This window comes from Magnolia sinica, chromosome 3, assembly GCF_029962835.1.
Source record: "Magnolia sinica isolate HGM2019 chromosome 3, MsV1, whole genome shotgun sequence".
Taxonomy (NCBI): Eukaryota; Viridiplantae; Streptophyta; class Magnoliopsida; order Magnoliales; family Magnoliaceae; genus Magnolia; species Magnolia sinica.
In genome coordinates, this window is record NC_080575.1 from 5,070,810 (window position 1) to 5,088,706 (window position 17,897).

The 17,897-nt window shown below is 39.8% G+C and overlaps 1 long non-coding RNA gene across 1 annotated transcript; it reads right to left on the minus strand.

The window, feature by feature from the left end:
• Positions 1-404: 404 nt before the first annotated feature.
• LOC131239356 (uncharacterized) lies at positions 405-17,877 on the minus strand. The gene is made up of 3 exons (XR_009168141.1): positions 17,398-17,877; positions 6,385-6,466; positions 405-4,103 (listed from the first exon to the last, which is right to left on the minus strand). It is a non-coding gene; the product is annotated as an uncharacterized LOC131239356 (long non-coding RNA).
• Positions 17,878-17,897: the final 20 nt, after the last annotated feature.

The following is a 17,897-nucleotide window of genomic DNA, read 5'->3' on the forward strand; positions in this document are numbered from 1 at the left end:
AGAGTTTTCCACGTTAAATCTTTGCGTTCTCTTGTAATTGCTTGGGGCTCTTGGATTACTATCCTAGATCCATATTTGTATGATTCCGCAACACAAATCCCAACAGAGTCCACAATTCTATGGGAGTTTGATTGCATGGTGATTAGCACCAATGGTGATGTTGAATGTAAGAGTCAGGGTTTTCTATTAACCATGAGCCACATCAACGGTCAATCAAGTCTGGAGAATGACAAGAAGCGAGCAATCACCACCGTTGGATGGCGACCAACTTTGCCAATAGGGCCATTAGTAAAGCTATATTTGGATGTTTGGACGCACAGCCCAACTGTATTTATGATTGAGTTCAATCAAGAAAAAATGCCCCAGCATTCATAATGAGGATGTTGCACCTCCCAACTGCAGTTTGCATTCCTTTCAACTTCAAACCTAAAAAGTAATGTAATATGAGACTAGTCCTTGACTGCAATCTTATCACTTCCACTTTATTCAACTAATTATTGCAATTCAATTAAATAGTGCATCCAAACGCAGCCAACCTTTTTTTTTTTTTTCCCTTGGTGCTTGAGTGAGAACGAGTGCTTGTCTAAATAATTAATTTGCACCCGTCTCGGGATCAGCCCTGGGCCAATATACCGATCAAGCCATGAGCTCAACCCCAATTATCTGACCCTTGCCATCAGCCTTTCTACAGAAGCAATCATTCACCCTTGCATTCATGCATAAATCGTCTTCGTTTTGAGAAATGAAATGCCAGGCACACACCCAGATGTGAACAAAGGAACCATTTATTTTATGTTTTTTTTTTTTTTGAAACAATGATGGTATTTCTTTAAACAAGCCGAAGCCTATAAATACAAATAAACGAATGTACAAGAATTTATATTTTAAAAAAAAAAAAAAAAGAAGCTGACTACCCTAGCAACAATAAGCTAGGATTACGCTTCTGCCCATTCCTTAACATTGTGGCATGCTCTTTTGAACACTTTTAAAACTCCTTTGTTCTTAGTTTTGAAGCATCTCACATTTCTTTCCCACCATATAGCCGATAGAGCCGCTAACAAGCTTAACCTCTACAGCCTCGCTAACAAGCTTAACCTCTGCAGCCTTTTTTTTTCTTTTTTCTTTTTTCCGAATTTCCCTATCCCCCGCCGTGCCAAGAGATAAGAAAATCCTCTATTGAACTTGGAAACACCCATCATACTCCAAAGACTGATCACACGACTCCTTTGCAAAAGTGCAGTGAATGAATAAGCGATCGATCTACCGATTCCACATCTTTATAACCCATGAGGCAAACAATGGGGAGAAACAACTTCCTTTTGCAAAGATTACCAATTGTTAGCACTTTATTCCTCCTCACTAGCCATCCAAAAGCCAACACCTTTAAAGGAGCACCATATTTCTAAAGATAGGCCGTTGAAAATGCCCCAACATCTTCCTCACAATTAGAAATGAATAGAGGGATCTCATTGAAAAAGACCCAGATTTTGCTTCTAACCATGCAACAGCAGATTTTACTTCTAACCACGCGATGGAATCTGCATCTAATAACACTGGAGTAACCTTTGAAAGCATTTAGAGCAATTGAACCAATTCCTCAATCTCCTCATCTGTCGGATTTCTTCTAAACAAAGGAACCCAGATTACTTCATCACCCCTTACTGAAAAACAATTGCTTACCTTCGCCCAATCTTCCCTAGCTAGCCATGCTAATGAAGAAAACCTATCACTCAACTTCCCCTCTCCAACTCATCTATCATCCCAAAATCTAATTCTATTTCCATCTCCCAAACTGAAGCCTATTCCCTCCTACACTCTCTCTTTTAGCAATGCCACTGATTTCCATAGGTAAGAAGAACGATACAAAGATGATGCCTTTGTCCACCATCCTCCTTCCTTTATCCCACACTTTCTTAAAATTACATCACTCCATTTAGCTTATCCCTCTGACCCAAACCTCCAAACCCATTTTCCCAACAGAACTAGATTCATCTCCTCTAGTTTCCTAAAACCTGCACCTCCTTGGTCCTTTGGCTTGTTCCCACTTGAACAAATGAAATCTTTGTTTCTCTCCCAACCCTCCCCAAAAGAAGTCCCTCCTACATCTTTCTAGAGCATTTAGAACATATTTCGGGCATTTCAACAGAGACATAAAATTGATCGGAAGGTCTGACATAGATGTTGCCACTAGAATCATTTTCGCACCCAATGACAAGCACCTAGCTTTCCACTTGGACATCTTTCTTTCGCAACGTTCTATCACTTTGTCCCACATATGTTTTGTCGGTCTCCCAATACATAACAATAAACCCAAGTACGTTGTCGGAAAGGAAGCTTCCCTACAACCAAATATCGACGCAAAGACTCGAACTTCTTGAGAAATGCGAACCCCCAACAAACACCACCTCAAAACTTGCTATAATCGACCGAAGATTTTGCTCAAAGTAATCATCCGCCTTGCATAGTAACAGAGTATCATCTGCATACTTTATGTAGGAGATTTGAACGTTTGGATTGTCCACTCCAAAGCCTTCAAACAAACCAACATGAATACCTCTGCCTAGCATTTTTCTAAGAGCCTCCGTAACTATGACGAAGAGAAGAGGAGATAATGGATCGCCTTAACAAAGACCCCGTGAAGCGGCAAAGAACCCTTTTGGCAAACCGTTCACCAATATGAAAAATTTTGAATCCAAGAACACCATTTTGATTTGCAACCTAACCTGCCCAACATATAATCTAGGAACGCCCAATCGACATGATCATATGCCTTTTCAATGTCTAGCTTGCAAACTATACATTTCTCCTCTTTCCTATAGCAAGAATTGACACATTCGTTAGCTATTAAAGAGCAATTAGCAATCTGCCTACCAGCCACAAAAGCTCCTTGAGACTCTGAAATCACACTGCCCAACACTTTCTGAAATCTGGATGCCAACACCTTTGTATATTGTATGGATCACCTAGTAAACTAATTGGATGGAAATCTTACAAACATTTCACTCCTTCCATTTTTGGAACCATTGCTAGAAATAGAAGCGTAACCCCTAGTTGTGTCACTATTAATCCTTTTTGAAAGAATTATTGCATGAAGCCTAACACATCTCCCTTCACACACTCCCAAAAATTTCGAAAAAAAAAGCTATTGGAAAACCATCTTGCCCCGAAGCTTTATCACCACCTAATTTGCCACTGCTTTCTTAATTTCCTCCTCAAAAAAAGGTTCTTCCAAAGAAACCGCATCTTCCACTGAAATAGCATCAAAGTGTAAATTATCAAGAATCAGCATATGACCCTTTTCTTTTGACAAAAGGTTTTTGTAATATTGGACTATATTTTCGCAAATCTTAGGCCTCCCCTCCATCCTTTCCCCATCCACCAATAACAAAGAAATCTTACTTTCTCGCGCTCTAGCACTAGCCATCGCATGAAAGAACTCGGTATTTTTATCCCATGTTTTCAGCCAAGTTGCCCTAGACCTTTGCCGCCATTTAATTTCTTTCTCTCTTAATCTGGCATTGTATTTTACACTATACACCTCTCCCCAAGCTTTTTCCTCATATGTTGGCTCCTCTTCCTCTTCTTTGGAATCTAACCTTTGACTTTCTGAAAGAATGTTGGACTTCTCCTCCTCTCAACCACCCAGGACCTCTTTTTTCCATTCCCCTATCTTCTGTTTAAGCAACTTTATTTTTTGGAATAGAGCAAAACCAGCACCCCCTTCTATAGAAAATGACTTCCACCATTTAACAATCTTTTCCCAAAAACCTTTTACCTCTAACCAAGCTAGCTCATTGTGAATCTGATCGGAAAAGTCTGGTTTGAGCAGAATGCGAAAGCCATTCATTTGGAAATGGTTTGCCATCTGCTGATCTCTCTAGTTGATGTGTCGGGCACTGGGACTCGAACATTTCTAGCAATTCAATCCTTAGGAATTATGCAGAGCATCCCATTCCCAAGACTGTATTCCAGAGGATGCATGGTTGCCCTTCATGTACTTTCGATGCCCAATGACAGCCTCTCTGAGGCCCTTGATCTTCGAAGCCTTTCCCTTGCTGCAGGTCTTGGCTACCGGCAGATCTCCTGTCCCAGCTCCAACCCTCCTACGAGTCAACAAATATTCAATGAATGCACAAAAAGACCAAATCCAGTGCATGTCATCTACCATTTAGTAAATGGACCACCCGGATAACTTAGGACAACTAGCAACCAATCCAGACAATCCAACCGATAGGCCAGCACATGGATGGGTTGATACTCAAGAAAAAAAAATGAAGTATTTGGGTTTTGTTTTTTTCCAACATTTGACAGAGACTCATATATGGACTGGACCGTCCAAAAACAGGTAATCAATCTAATTGGCAAGATTTTGAAGAATTTGGGATTTTCTTTGTTTTTTTTTTTCAACATTCGAAAGAGACTTATTTCTGGAATCAAGTAGTTAAAAACTTGCAATCTACGCGATTTTGAGGATATGACTCATTCAAGGTAGCCCACTTCTTGGACAGTCTAGATCCATTTACATGTGTCCCAAACAGATCCGTACCATTTCTAAAATAGTAAATGACCTGCACTGACTCCTATACCCCACAGAAAGATGCTTCGAGGAACATGTACTCCCTATCATTGTACATGGTACTACTAGCTAACATGCATCATTTGAGTAATAAACAAACTAATATGCCGATTGATGCAAAGAAACAAAGGACATATCAAGCACATTCATCACATGAATACATAAAACTCGAAAGCATAGCAACATTGGTGCATCATACAAGGGAACAAGAGATCATATGTCCCAATTAGTATGAAATGCCAGCGAGAATATGCATAGGGATTCCTCAAGACCACCAATGGACGGTAGGAGGTTTTGTAGAGAATGTTCTCTTCTTCTTTTTTGTCTCTATTTCTTCTTCTTCTTCTTTTTTATTTTTCTTTTCTTTTCTTTGAAAGATGTTTGGTACATAATGTCAGTGTGTAGCAGTCAGCATATATGAGTTGTTCTCATTATGTAACGCTTGACCTGAGAACATCTACAGTACATGCCATGATTCAGTTTGTACTAGTGTGGAGCCGATGTTGATATGATGGGCTCCACTGTAGATGCCCCACGCACAAAAAATTTCCTAGATTTGGGAGATCCTAACCATTAGATCTTTTGCTATTGTTCAGTTGAATATGGACATGGCTGTATTTTCTCCGTCAACTATCCATTCGCTGGCCACCAATTACATGGTTAGGATTATCCTGTCCAGGACACTTTTGGTGCATGTGACATCCAGTGCGGCGCCCATATATGAAGAGCCACCTCAAACAAACTGAGAACGTACAATACACTTTTGGTGCATGTGACATCCAGTGAAAGGGATATGTTACCTACATTGACTAGCCGAGCATCATAGCTGAAAACACAAGATAACCATAGATGTGCTTGGGTTAAACACCGTAAAATACATCTATGAAGGTTTGATGTGGTAAGGTATGCAGTGTCAAAATACTGATTCTGGAGTTCTTTTATCCTCTGCTGTTGAGGAAAAAAATGAAGCATTAAAATGTCTCCGTGATGCAGCTGGAAGCTCCTCAATTTTATACACCACAGGTGAATACTTTATGCAGGGATCTGGGTAAGGAATTAACGGGTAATGTTGTATCAGAATGAATACTGTCCTGATGCAGCTGCATTTCTTTCGGTGTTCAACTTGAAAGTAATGTAACTGGTTGTTTCCTCGTTTTCAGAGTGATGAAATGCAATTCAACACACCCTTAATTTTAGGCAATATGTGGATGCCTGTAGAGGCACAACTTGGGCTGGTTAGGTCAGGTAAAGGTTCAACCTGAGCCTAACCCAACCTTGAGAGGACCCAACCTGCAACCTGCAACCCAACCCAAATTCCAATCGGAGGTGCCCAACCCAAATTCCTTTGTACTTAAACCATAAACTGGCCCAACCAGACCGACCCAAATACATGTCATTATTCCCAACCCGACCCGAATTTGCTCAACCAAAACCCAATGGGATTTCAAATCAGATTGGAATATTCCAGTTGTAACCTGACGGTCCCAACCCAAGAACCTAGACAAGATGACCCTAACTCAGGGGGTTCAGGTTAACCTGAACCCAAGTTTTAGCCTAGATGCCAATACTGCAACATATTTAAAAGAAAAAGAAAATCAGGTTCCCTATCACCTTGTTCCACTTTCTGGGGTGCATTGTTAGCCTCCAAATTGTGTCAGAACCAATGGAGTTTCACTAACATCATGATTGGTAATGTTTCTAATCCATCTAGAAATGCAATATTTCACAATTTGACAGGGATTATTCATCTTCATGTCAACTTAAATATGGCATCATCCAGTGAAAAGAGAATACAAAACGTTATATACCTCAACGCTTTCTCACAAACAATTCGTGCTGAGTGAAGTTCAGTGTGACTCAGTACCTGGTCGACTCTCCGACTGAAATCCACTGTCATTTGGGAGTGGATTTTTATAAGCTTAGGAAGGCAAAAGAAACAAGAATAAATCAATGCTAAAATGAGAAGACATGATCATTGTTAGCAGAAGAGCATACAGCAAAAAGGGTATCGGAAATATTCGAGTTCAATTCGGACTCAATTGTTAAAAACACAGTAAAAATTCAGTCAAAGAAATGGAAACGCCAAACATTCAGAAATGAAAAGTTCCGGTTTAATATGGTTTAGACTTGAAAAGCAAAGTGGAAAAATGGCTATATATGTGCATATATGTGTCTATATCTCCTATATAAATAATGTTAAAACAGAGAACTTCAATTTAAACAGTTAAAATTTTTATATCTATAAGCGAAAATGTATACATGTACCCAAGTGGTGTTCTTTGCCCCTCTCAAATCCTTCTTTTCAAGTGATCCTCATATAAATCGATCCATCACTAGTAAACATTTTCACACTCTACTCAATTCTATCAATGGGTGTTGATCTCCAATCCTTATTTTTTAAATCACCCCAAAAAGCCTTTTTTTTTTTTATAATAAAACACTATTTATTTGGTTCGTACAAAAAAATGATTTTTTTTGTACCTCTCTTCTGAAATATACAGAGTTTGGATGTTTAATCAATTATACAAGTTTTTTTGATGCAGGACATAAAATTTAAATATGATATGTAAGATTTCAGACTTGGATCTACTAATTCAGAAACAATAACATATAAATTCCACATACCACACAAAAGTTCAAACATTCAAGCTAGGGGAATCTGTGCGGGTCAAGGCCTACACAGGCTAGGACTGGAGCAATAAAATTATGGACCAAACAATACTCAAAGGGAAATAGAAATCATCCACACATGCATGACAATCAATCCATAATACAAGGAATTCACCAATTTCAAGTCAAGGAACCCTAGGGTGAGAAAAGAGATAGAAATTGGGGATTTAGGACAATCTAGGGTTAGAGTTTATTAAATTAAGGATGAAAAGAAGGAAACAAGAGAAAAACCTGATCCAAATGACTATTCCCGAGCGTGGACACCGGCTTGGGGCGCTCGCATGTGCGCAAGTACCTGGCCGCACGTGCAAGGGGGCGTCGATTGCAGAAAAGCTCTCCTTGGCCCTGGTCAGCCAGGGGTGTGCTCCAAAACCCTGAAGTTTCAGGTCGATCTGAGCTACGGCTTGTGCGTTGTGCTCCACCGAAGTTTCAACCCTCCTACAGGGCCAAAATCTGGAATTCTGCTGTAAAGAAGAAAACTGCTACAACAAAGGACGAATTTAAAGCACGAATGGTGGTAGAAGATGAAAAAGAGAGATGATGGAGGATGAGAGTGAATTTGGATAGATGTGGCTTCGCACCACAGTAGTTAGCCCTTCGAAAAGGGAGGGCTTCGCACCCACTTTTGAATTTTTCCACAACTCACTAAGAGAGCAGAAAAATAAAGCAAGATTTTTTATTAAACTTGAATGAATCAAAAGAACTACAAGGGGTGCCTATTTATAGGGAAAATCTTATACCCCTAAACTCGCGTCATGTGCGCAACCTATTACTTGGCGATAAAGTAAACTAAAATAAAAATCAAACAAAGAAATCTAAAACGTTCATGATGTTCTAAATAATAACAATAAGCAAAACCTAAAATATGAAATCAATCCGACTAGTGGGCCACAATCATAAGATCCCATGATGGGCTTTTCTTGACTAACGGGCCCATTATTTTTAATCAAAACTTCGTCTTCTAGATAGGAGGCCCTCCCTGGATGTCGTTAACAATCCAGATCGATGGTGGAGCCCTCCTTCTTCTGGTGTACGAGTGTAAGGGGGTTATGTGCGTGCACGTGTGGACGGCGTGCGCAGGATGTCCCCATCAATTCTCCCCGGCTGCGAATATTTTGTCATTGGCAAAATAAAACTCCTGGATCGCTCCGAGATGTAAGGATCAAGTCTCTGAAGCTCCTCCTCAGCGAGCCACGTATTGGTTGAAGCTGGACATGACTTCAACTTGACCAAGAACTTCTGAAACCCATCGTCCGACGTTAAAACTATTTGATGGTCCAGGATATCCTCTATTTCTTCTCTGAGTGTGTGAAAGTTAAGTATGGTAGGTAGAGGCTGGGAAGAACGGTCGGGACAAGTAGGTATGGGAGGTAGAGATTGAGAAAATGGGTCGGGATGGGTAGGTATGGGAGATAGAGGCTGGGAAAATGGGTCGTGACAGGTAGGTATAGGAGGTAGAGGCTGGAAAAATGGGTCAGGATGTAGAGGCTGGGAAAATGGGTCTAAAGGGGGCCATGGATCAAAGAAAAGGTCTAAGGAATCAAGATGGTTAAGCGAAAGGCTGGACAATGCATCAATGGCTCCTTAAAATGCAACTACATCCTCCACATTGAATGTGGAACTAATTCCCATGGAGGGTAGAAAATTTGCCACATACGCATTGAGACCGGTTCGTTTTATAATTTTGAATGGTCCAACACTATATGCGTGTAATTTTCTAACGACTCCTTGAGGGTACCACTCTGGCCTGATGCGGATCATCACAGAGTTCCTTACATTGAATTCCTTGAAACATTTATGTTGGTTTGCAGAAAGTGAGTAATGTCCATTACTAGTCATGATCTTCTGCCTGATTTCTTGATGCCATGAATGAATGTGATGCGCAAAAAACTTTGTAGGATCTGACGACCTATGGGACAATGACATAGGGATAAGATCAAGAGGTTTCCCAGGTTTATAACCAGTAACGACTTCATAAGGACTGAGACCTGTGGACCTATCGACAAAACTATTAAACGCAAACTCGGCTATAGGTATTACGGTGTTCCATGTTCTGGTGTGTTCTATATCTCTCCTAAGGGGAGACTTATCCGGTAGATCATCAGGAACGACATCACGAAACTCATCCACTACCGGAATGGCCTCAATGGGTAACTCTACACTAGCCTCTGATACACTCTCTCTAGCCACGAGGCCACACATGTTGTACCCCTCAAAATAATGGTCTTGATGTCCCTCATGGGATGAGGGTATAGGTGCACGCCCATGACTGATTCCTTGGCCACCTCCATTCATTGGTGTATCCTCCCGGCCACCTGCCTGAGATTGGCCATCTTTCCTAATAGTAAGGTTTGTCCAAAGAGAGGCCTCTATTTAGTCAAGGCATTGATTTATGCTTTGTTCCAAGCAGTCACCCCAAAACTCGATCTGCTGGGACAGCTTGTTTAGTGACTCTAGCAGTTGTTCCATGTTTAGTGTAGGGTGCTAGCCAAAACCATGACCCGTACATGTGAGCGTACAACTTGCTAACTCCACCTAAGGACTTTCTACGACGACTATATGGGACTAAATGATCCTATGAGACTCCGTATGAGGGAAACTACGCAGTGCTACTAAAATCCAGCAATATAATTGTCAAATTAAAGGAATAACAGAAAGTTACAGCAATGTAAATTGCTAACTTCCTGCTAACGGAAATTTCAGCAACTAATATCAGGGACTATGGACTCCTAAAAGCTACATGTGATGGACTGGATGCATGAAGGACTAAAACAAACTAACCCTGAACAAGTAATGTATTCCCCTATAAGAACCCTAGGTTTTGATACCAAATTTGATGCAGGACATGAAATTTAAATATGATATGCAAGATTTCAGGCTTAGATCATACTAATTCAGAAACAATAACATATAAATTCCACATCCTACACAAAAGTTCGAACATTCAAGCTAAGGGGAATCTGTGCGGATCTAGGCCTACACAGGCTAGGACTGGAGCAATAAAATTATGGACTAAACAATATTCAAAGGAAAATAGAAATCATCCACACATGTATGACAATCAATCCATAATCCAAGGAATTCACCAATTTCAAATCAAGGAACCCTAGGGTGAGAAAGATATAGAAATTGGGGATTTAGGACAATCTAAGGTTAGGGTTTATAAAATTAGGGATGAAAGGAGGGAAACAAGAGAAAAATCTGATCAAAATGACTATTCCCGCGCATGGACAGCGGGCCTAGGGAGCTCGTACGTGTGCAAGTACCTGGCCGCACGTGCGAAGGGGCGTCGATTGCGTAAAAGCTCTCATTGGCCTTGGTCAGCCAAGGGTGTGCTCCAAAAACCTGAAGTTTCAGGTCGATCTGAGCTACGGCTTGTGCGTGGTGCTCCGCCGAAATTTCGGCCCTCCTGCAAGGCCAAAATCTGGAATTCTGTTGTAAAGAAGAAAACTGCTGCAACAAAGGATGAATTTGAAGCATGAATGGTGGTAGAAGATGAAAAAGAGAAATGATGGAGGATGGGGGTGAATCGGAATCGATGTGGCTTCGCACCACGGTAGTTAGCCCTTCGAAAAGGGAGAGCTTCGCACCCACTTTTGAATTCTTCCACAACTCACTAAGTGAGCAGAAAAATAAAGCAGGAATTTTTATTAAACTTGAATGAATCAAAAGAACTACAAGGGGTGCCTATTTATAAGGAAAATCCTATACCCCTAAACTCGCGTCATGTGCACAACCTATTACTTAGCGATGAAGTAAACTAAAATAAAAACCAAACAAAGAAATCCAAAGCGTTCATGATGTTCTAAATAATAACAACAAGCAAAACCTAAAATATGAAATCAATCCGACTAGTGGGCCATAATCATGGGATCCCATGATGGGCTTTTGTTGACTAACGGACCCACTCTTTTGAATCAAAACTTCGTCTTCTAGCTAGGAGGCCCTCCCTGAACGTCGTTAGTAATCCAGATCGACGGTGGGGACCTCCTTCTGGCCTACGAGCGGGGGGGGGGGGTGCGCGTGCACATGTGGACGGCGTGCGCAGGATGTCCCCATTATTTTTTCCTCCAAAAATATGAAGTTAAAAATGGAGTTTTGCCAATTGTGGGAAGTATTATAACAATTGAATGAGATCGAGTTGATATAGAACTTAATCCCAACATTTCAATATGATGCAAGCCCATAGCCCACCATAGGGCCATGCTGATTTTAGACTATTATTTTATAGATTTGGGGCCTGAAATATCAAAAGTTACAATTTACTATTTGTGGGAGATATAGGGGGATGTGATTGATGATATGGAGGTTGTTTTAAAGATGTGAAGTTGTTGAAGATTATTTCATAACTTCCGTTTCTGGATTCCCTCCACATTGAAGCTCTCTTACTTGATTAGTGAGATTGCCTATCGTATGCGTAAGTTGATCTACTCCCTCTATGAGTGCTTAGATCAATTGGGTTGCTTGTGCAAATTCCTCACATGTCACCCATTTCGAAGCCATTAGAAGATGAAATAGAGTCGAAAATCTCAAAAGACGACCTGCTTTAAATACCAAAGTGATGCAACTCGATTATCGAGCCAATGAGATCTCGACACCTGAATCATAAGAAATGGACAAGAGTACACCCACAAGAATAATGGAATATAGAGGGAGAAATAATTTTATTGATATCAAACTTCTTCTCTTACAAAATTTAAGAAACTTATACTCGGAAAATTTTAGAATGGTTATCTCATACACCACCACCCCTTTTATAGAGATCCTAGATGAATCTTTAATGAGGATTCCTCGAGCAAAAGATTGATTTCAAATTCAATCATAGTATTCAATCGCAATTGATTTCAAATCAATATTATCTACCTAAGATGGTAAAAGCCCGGAGTGATTAAGTAACTTTAAATAAAAAAGCTACTTATAATTGATTATAAACCAAACTTACTTATCTCAAATAAGTTACTTATCTATTGTTGTAAGTAGAAAAAGTAACTTATTTGGTGGTATCCAAACGGGCCCTAAGCAAGAACACCATTTATGTTTTTAGAGTTTTCCGGAGAATGACTCCTCCTTTCGATTGTGAATTATTTCATCATTATATTATTCTTTTAAGAATGTTATTGTAGCTGCAGGATTGTTCAACAGATTCATAGGCACATTATCGGCATCATGAGGGAATACTGATTAGGATTGAAGTGCTTGAAAAGAGGATGAACGGAGACATGTAAGAGATTGGATAAAAGTGGTGGGAAGGGATATCATGGCTTCCCCACTTACTGATGATAGGATCTTGGGATTGATTGGTGAAACATGATTCATAAAGCCGAACCCAAATACTTTGGACAAGGTTATGATGACAATTGGTGGCAGCTTGCATCAAAAGATATTAAATTAGCTCGCAGCCAAGATAATTTAAAAGGAACAAGGTCATTTTGTTCAATCACAGATGAGGCTTATTGCATGGTCCATATCCATGGATTGGACCCATGTGGCTGCATGGTTGGATCTTCTGAACGATACGTCTGGTGGAGCCCTTAGTGTACGCAGGTCATGTCAACTGAACAATCCTAGCGATCCAACTGATGGTACTATTCCCTTACTGAATGTTGAATACAAACTTTTTTTGCCTTCCATTTGGCAAACACTATCAAAAACTTGAGGTTGTCCAGACAGAATGATTTTGGCCTGTGGCCCATCAACGGTAGGAACCACCAGATGGATGGTCTAGATGATCCAACCATAAAGCCATGTGCCCCATCCATGGGCAGGCCAAGCAACAAACCCAGGCACAATTAACACGAAAAGATGCCAAAAGGAATCAACAGCCATGAATCAAATGAAAAATGTAAGCAAAAGGGAACTAAGCAATCACAACATTCGATACTTTACAATTCCAACACAACACGAATAAAAGCTGATGTGGTCCTTAGTACACTAAGAAGCATTATATCATATTCAAGTTTTCCTCTTATATATGTAGTTGTCATTCCATGAGAGAGAGCATTTTAAAGTTGTTTTCTACAAGCTTTGTATTTATGAGTTGGGTGATTCATCTCTTGTTGGGTGAGTGATTCTCCAACCGCTTGGGTGAGTCCCCAAGCTATCCTTTGTTGGGTGAGTGATTCCTCACTCCCTTGGGTAAGTGAGTTCCTAAGTTATCCCTTGTTGGGTGAGCGATTCTCTAACCCCTTGGGTGAGTGAGTCCCCAAACTATCTCTTTTTCTTATTTTCATTTGGCTTATGTACTCTTGATCCAAATTACAACAACAAAGTTATTCTTTCCTTTTCTTTATTGCATTTCTATGGGCTCTACATCAAGTGGTATCAGAGCAAGTCGATATCCATGGTGCGAAGACAAGGCCAACACCGTCATACGGCTCCACTCATAGATGTCCATGTGCGTGCCAAAGTGGAGGAATTGAAACAAGCCAATAACCACCTTCAACGTATGATGGAGGAGGTTTTGCATAGGCTCCCCGATCAAAGCCCCATGAATGAACCGATGGAACCTCTTACACGTATGCATCCACCAGTCGACGTTCCCAATATGTTCAATGAAGAGTTGTTCTCCGACTCTTCAAGTTCTACTAAAGCTCCATCCCAACAAGCTTCATCACGACAAGCTCCACCGCAATCAACTTGGGCGATGGAATGACTTGCTCGTGCTCTATAAAATGCCGACAAGAGCATCCAGGCAGACGTTCCCGACTTTGATGGTAACCTTGATCCCGAATGTTATTGTGATTGGGTCACTTCTTTGGATTCTTTCTTTGAGTAGAAAGAATTATCCGAGGAGAGAGAAGTTAAATTTATTGCTACAAAACTCAAAGGACATGCCTTAGTTTGGTGGCAACGATACCAACGAAGTCGTAAACAGAAAGGAACTCTGTGAATTAATCCATGGGCCGAAATGAAATTAAAGTTAGAGATAAATTCTTCCCTCTCGATTATTCTCAAACTTTATATAGAAAGTTTCATCATCTTTAGCAAAAGAATGATCAAGATGTGACTAATTGTACCGAAGAATTTTATAAATATTTAAGTTGGGTAAATTTATAAGGAACCAATGATCAATTGTAGCAAGATACTTAAGTGGTTTGAAATCATCTATCCATGATGAGATAAGTTTACATCACTAAAGTAATCTTGAAGAGGAATATCAAAAGTCTTTGATAGTGGGAGAAAATTTAAAAAGGATTTCTTTTAGGCGCTTTGAGAAAGGTTCAAATGCGGGAACTTCTACAGACAAAAGGTTTGTTACACAGTCTACCAAATTCCCGAACCGAAATGATGGAAAAGAAACTGTAGCACTCCATGTGAAAAAACTGGAGATAATGCATGTTTTCGATGTAGAGAGAAAGGACATTTGGCTTATGAGTGTCCTAAAAAAAGGGTTAGCTACCAATTAAATCTAATCGATGAGAATGATGATGCGGTTGTTTATGATTCCAAAGATGATAATGAAGCCTACCAAGAGGTATGTGACCCCGATAATGGTGCTGAAAGTCTTGTGATAAGACGAGTTTTAACCGCCCCAAAAAGCCAAGAAAATGACCATTGGCTACATGGTAATATATTTTTTTTATACTTTTTGCACCACTTATAGTCGGAAATGTTTGATTTCAATTGATTCGGTAATTGTGAAAATATGGTTGCCAAAAAAATTGTCTCAGTTACAATTGAAAAGTGAAAAGCATCTTAGCCCTTACAAAAATTCTTGGTTAAAAAAGGGAGATGAAATCCCTATCAATGAAAGGTATTTGGTGAAATTCTCCATTGGTGAGTATTGTGATGAACTTTGATTGGATGTCTACGGTCTTACCTATGGATGCTTGCCGCATTTTACTTGGGCTGCCATGGCAATATGACCGAGATGTTCATCATGTTGGGAAAAATGTTTATTCTCTTTCACTCGATGGAGTAAAATATGTATTGATTCCTCTAAAGGAAATTCGTCCTCGTGTCCCCAAAGAGCAACAAATTAATCTTTTGTCTCTAAAACATTTTGAAGAAACTTATAGGGAAATGACCCATGTTTATGCCCTTGTAGCCCAAGACACCCCTAAGAAAGAAGTGAGAGAAATACCTAAATGCATGGTGAAACTCTTGAAAGAATCTTTCCATATTACATTCGGAGAGCTTTCGGATGAGTTACCACTGATGTGTGACATCCAACACTAAATTGATTTGATGTTTGGTGCCACATTGTCAAATTTGCCACATTATTGCATGAGCCCTATGGAGCATTTCGAGCCAAATTTGTCATATTACTGCATAAGCCCTATAAAGCATGCCGAGCTCTAAAGGCAAGTGGAATGATTATTAAAGAAATGACTTATCCAAGAAAGCCTAAGTCCATATGTGGTCCCCGCCCTCCTCACTCCAAAGAAAGATGGAACTTGAAGGATGTGTATCAATAGTTGAGCTATCAACAAGATAATAACAAGATACCGTTTTCCAATTCCTAGACTTGATGGCATGTTGGACATAGCTCAAGTGTTTTAAAAAATTGACCTTAGAAGTTAGTACCATCAAATTCATTTCCATCCGCGTGATGAATGAAAAACCGCTTTTAAAACTCAAGAGAACCTTTATGAATGGCTAGTAATGCCATTTGAATTGTCAAACACACTTAGCACTTCCACAAGACTCATGAATCAAGCATTACACTTTTTATTGGAAAATTTGTTGTTGTTTACCTTGATGGTATTCTTATATTTAGTTCTTCTATTTGTGAGCATACTAACCACACGCGTCAAGTGTTGCAAGTTTTGCATGATGAAAAACTACATGTCAACCTCAAAAAGTGCTCATTCGTGTCGACAGTGTAATCTTCTTGGGTTATTTTGTCTCATCCAAAGGTGTCAAAGTAAATGAGGAGAAGATCAAAGCAATTGTAGAGCGGCCAACCCCAAAATCGGTTATCGAAGTGCAATGCTTTGGTGGCCTACTAACATTCTACCGACGGTCTATAAGTACAAGGCAAGATACCTGTGCTAAATATCTCGTCCAATGGAAGAACAAGCCCCAATACGAAGATAGTTGGACCAATGACGAGGAGTTACGGGATCTCGACGGAAGAATGTGGGAAATAATTACTAAGCCGAACTCGAGGACGAGTTTTTTTTTTAATGGGTAGGAGATTGATGCAGTCCTTAGTACACCAAGAAGCATTATATCATACTCAAGTTGTCCTTTTATATATGCAATAGTCATTACATGAGAGATGGCATTTTAGAGTTGTTTTCTACAAGCTTTGTATTTGTGAGTTGAGTGATTCCTCTCATGTTACGTGAGTGATTCTCCAACCCCTTGGGTGATTGAGTCCCCAAGATATCCTCTGTTGGGTGAGTGATTCCCCAACCCTTTGGGTGAGTTCCCAAGCTATCCCTTGTTGGGTGAGTGATTCACTAACCTCTTAGGTGAGTGAGTCCCCAAAATATCTCTTTTTCTTATTCTCATTCTGCTCATGTACTCTTGATGCAAATTACAACAACAAAGTTCTTCTTTCCTTTTCTTTATTGCATTTCTTTAGATTCTACACCAGAAGCATGAAACCACATTCCAACTTCAAGAAATAAGGTTTAATAAAATTCACAAAAAAATCAGAAAAAAAGGTCACTGATTGCTCTACAATGATATCAACAAACTCAAATCTTCATATGAAATTCTAAATCTCTTATCTACCAACCAAATTGTAAAGGAGATAAAACAAAAGAATAAGCTCCAAACCTTAAAACCACTTTGGGGTCGTTTGGATGCCTGTAAATGCTTTAAGTGGTAAATGATTTACAGGTTTAAATCACTTATAGTCTCTTCTTTCTTTTTTTCTAAAGTATATATTTTAATGGGCTTATTACAATCATTTTGTTAAATATCACGTATGTGTATTATTTTGGGTTATTAAAGCTGATTTGGGATATCACATATGTTCGTGTGAGTATATTGAAAAATTCAAATGCATTCCAAACAGAATATTTTGGATTTAAAATGCATTTCATTTACTCCCATCCAAACACAATTAAATAAGCCATATACTCCCAATTTATTTACCTTCAATTCCATTTCACATTTCCAAGCTCCCTAAAGAGCCTGAAAATCATTTACAGTTAGCCCCATTCACAGGCATCCAAATGACCCCTAACCATAATTACCAGAGTTTTCATTCGGGCCAGCACTCCTTACAGGATGACTCCCACCTTCCACCGGCCCAGACCAATCATCCACTCCGGATCACCTGCTGCAAAGAAACCCACATTGAGACAATCTCAGCCATCCAATAACCAGAGGAAATAAGTCAACCGGTCGGATGCCCAGGATTGTACAGTGGAGGATATTTTTTGGTCCATCCCCAATCCACGGGGCCACCAGTCGAAAGACCACTATCGCCAGAAGATGGGCGCCGCCAGTGCAGAATCCTGGCTCGGAGGAGATGGGCGGAATCTTCACCAACAACAATGTATAATCCTCTTCTACTTCCTGAAGAAATCAATAGCTGTAAATGAGAGGGAGCTGAGATTCGATATTCAAGAGATGTATAGGAGAATTACGGTAAAGAATATCAGAGAAAATCTAGGAAAATCTGAGATCGGTGGCGTGGAGAAATGGTGAAGATATGTTTACGTACAATTTCTCACCGTAAGGTTCATTTCTC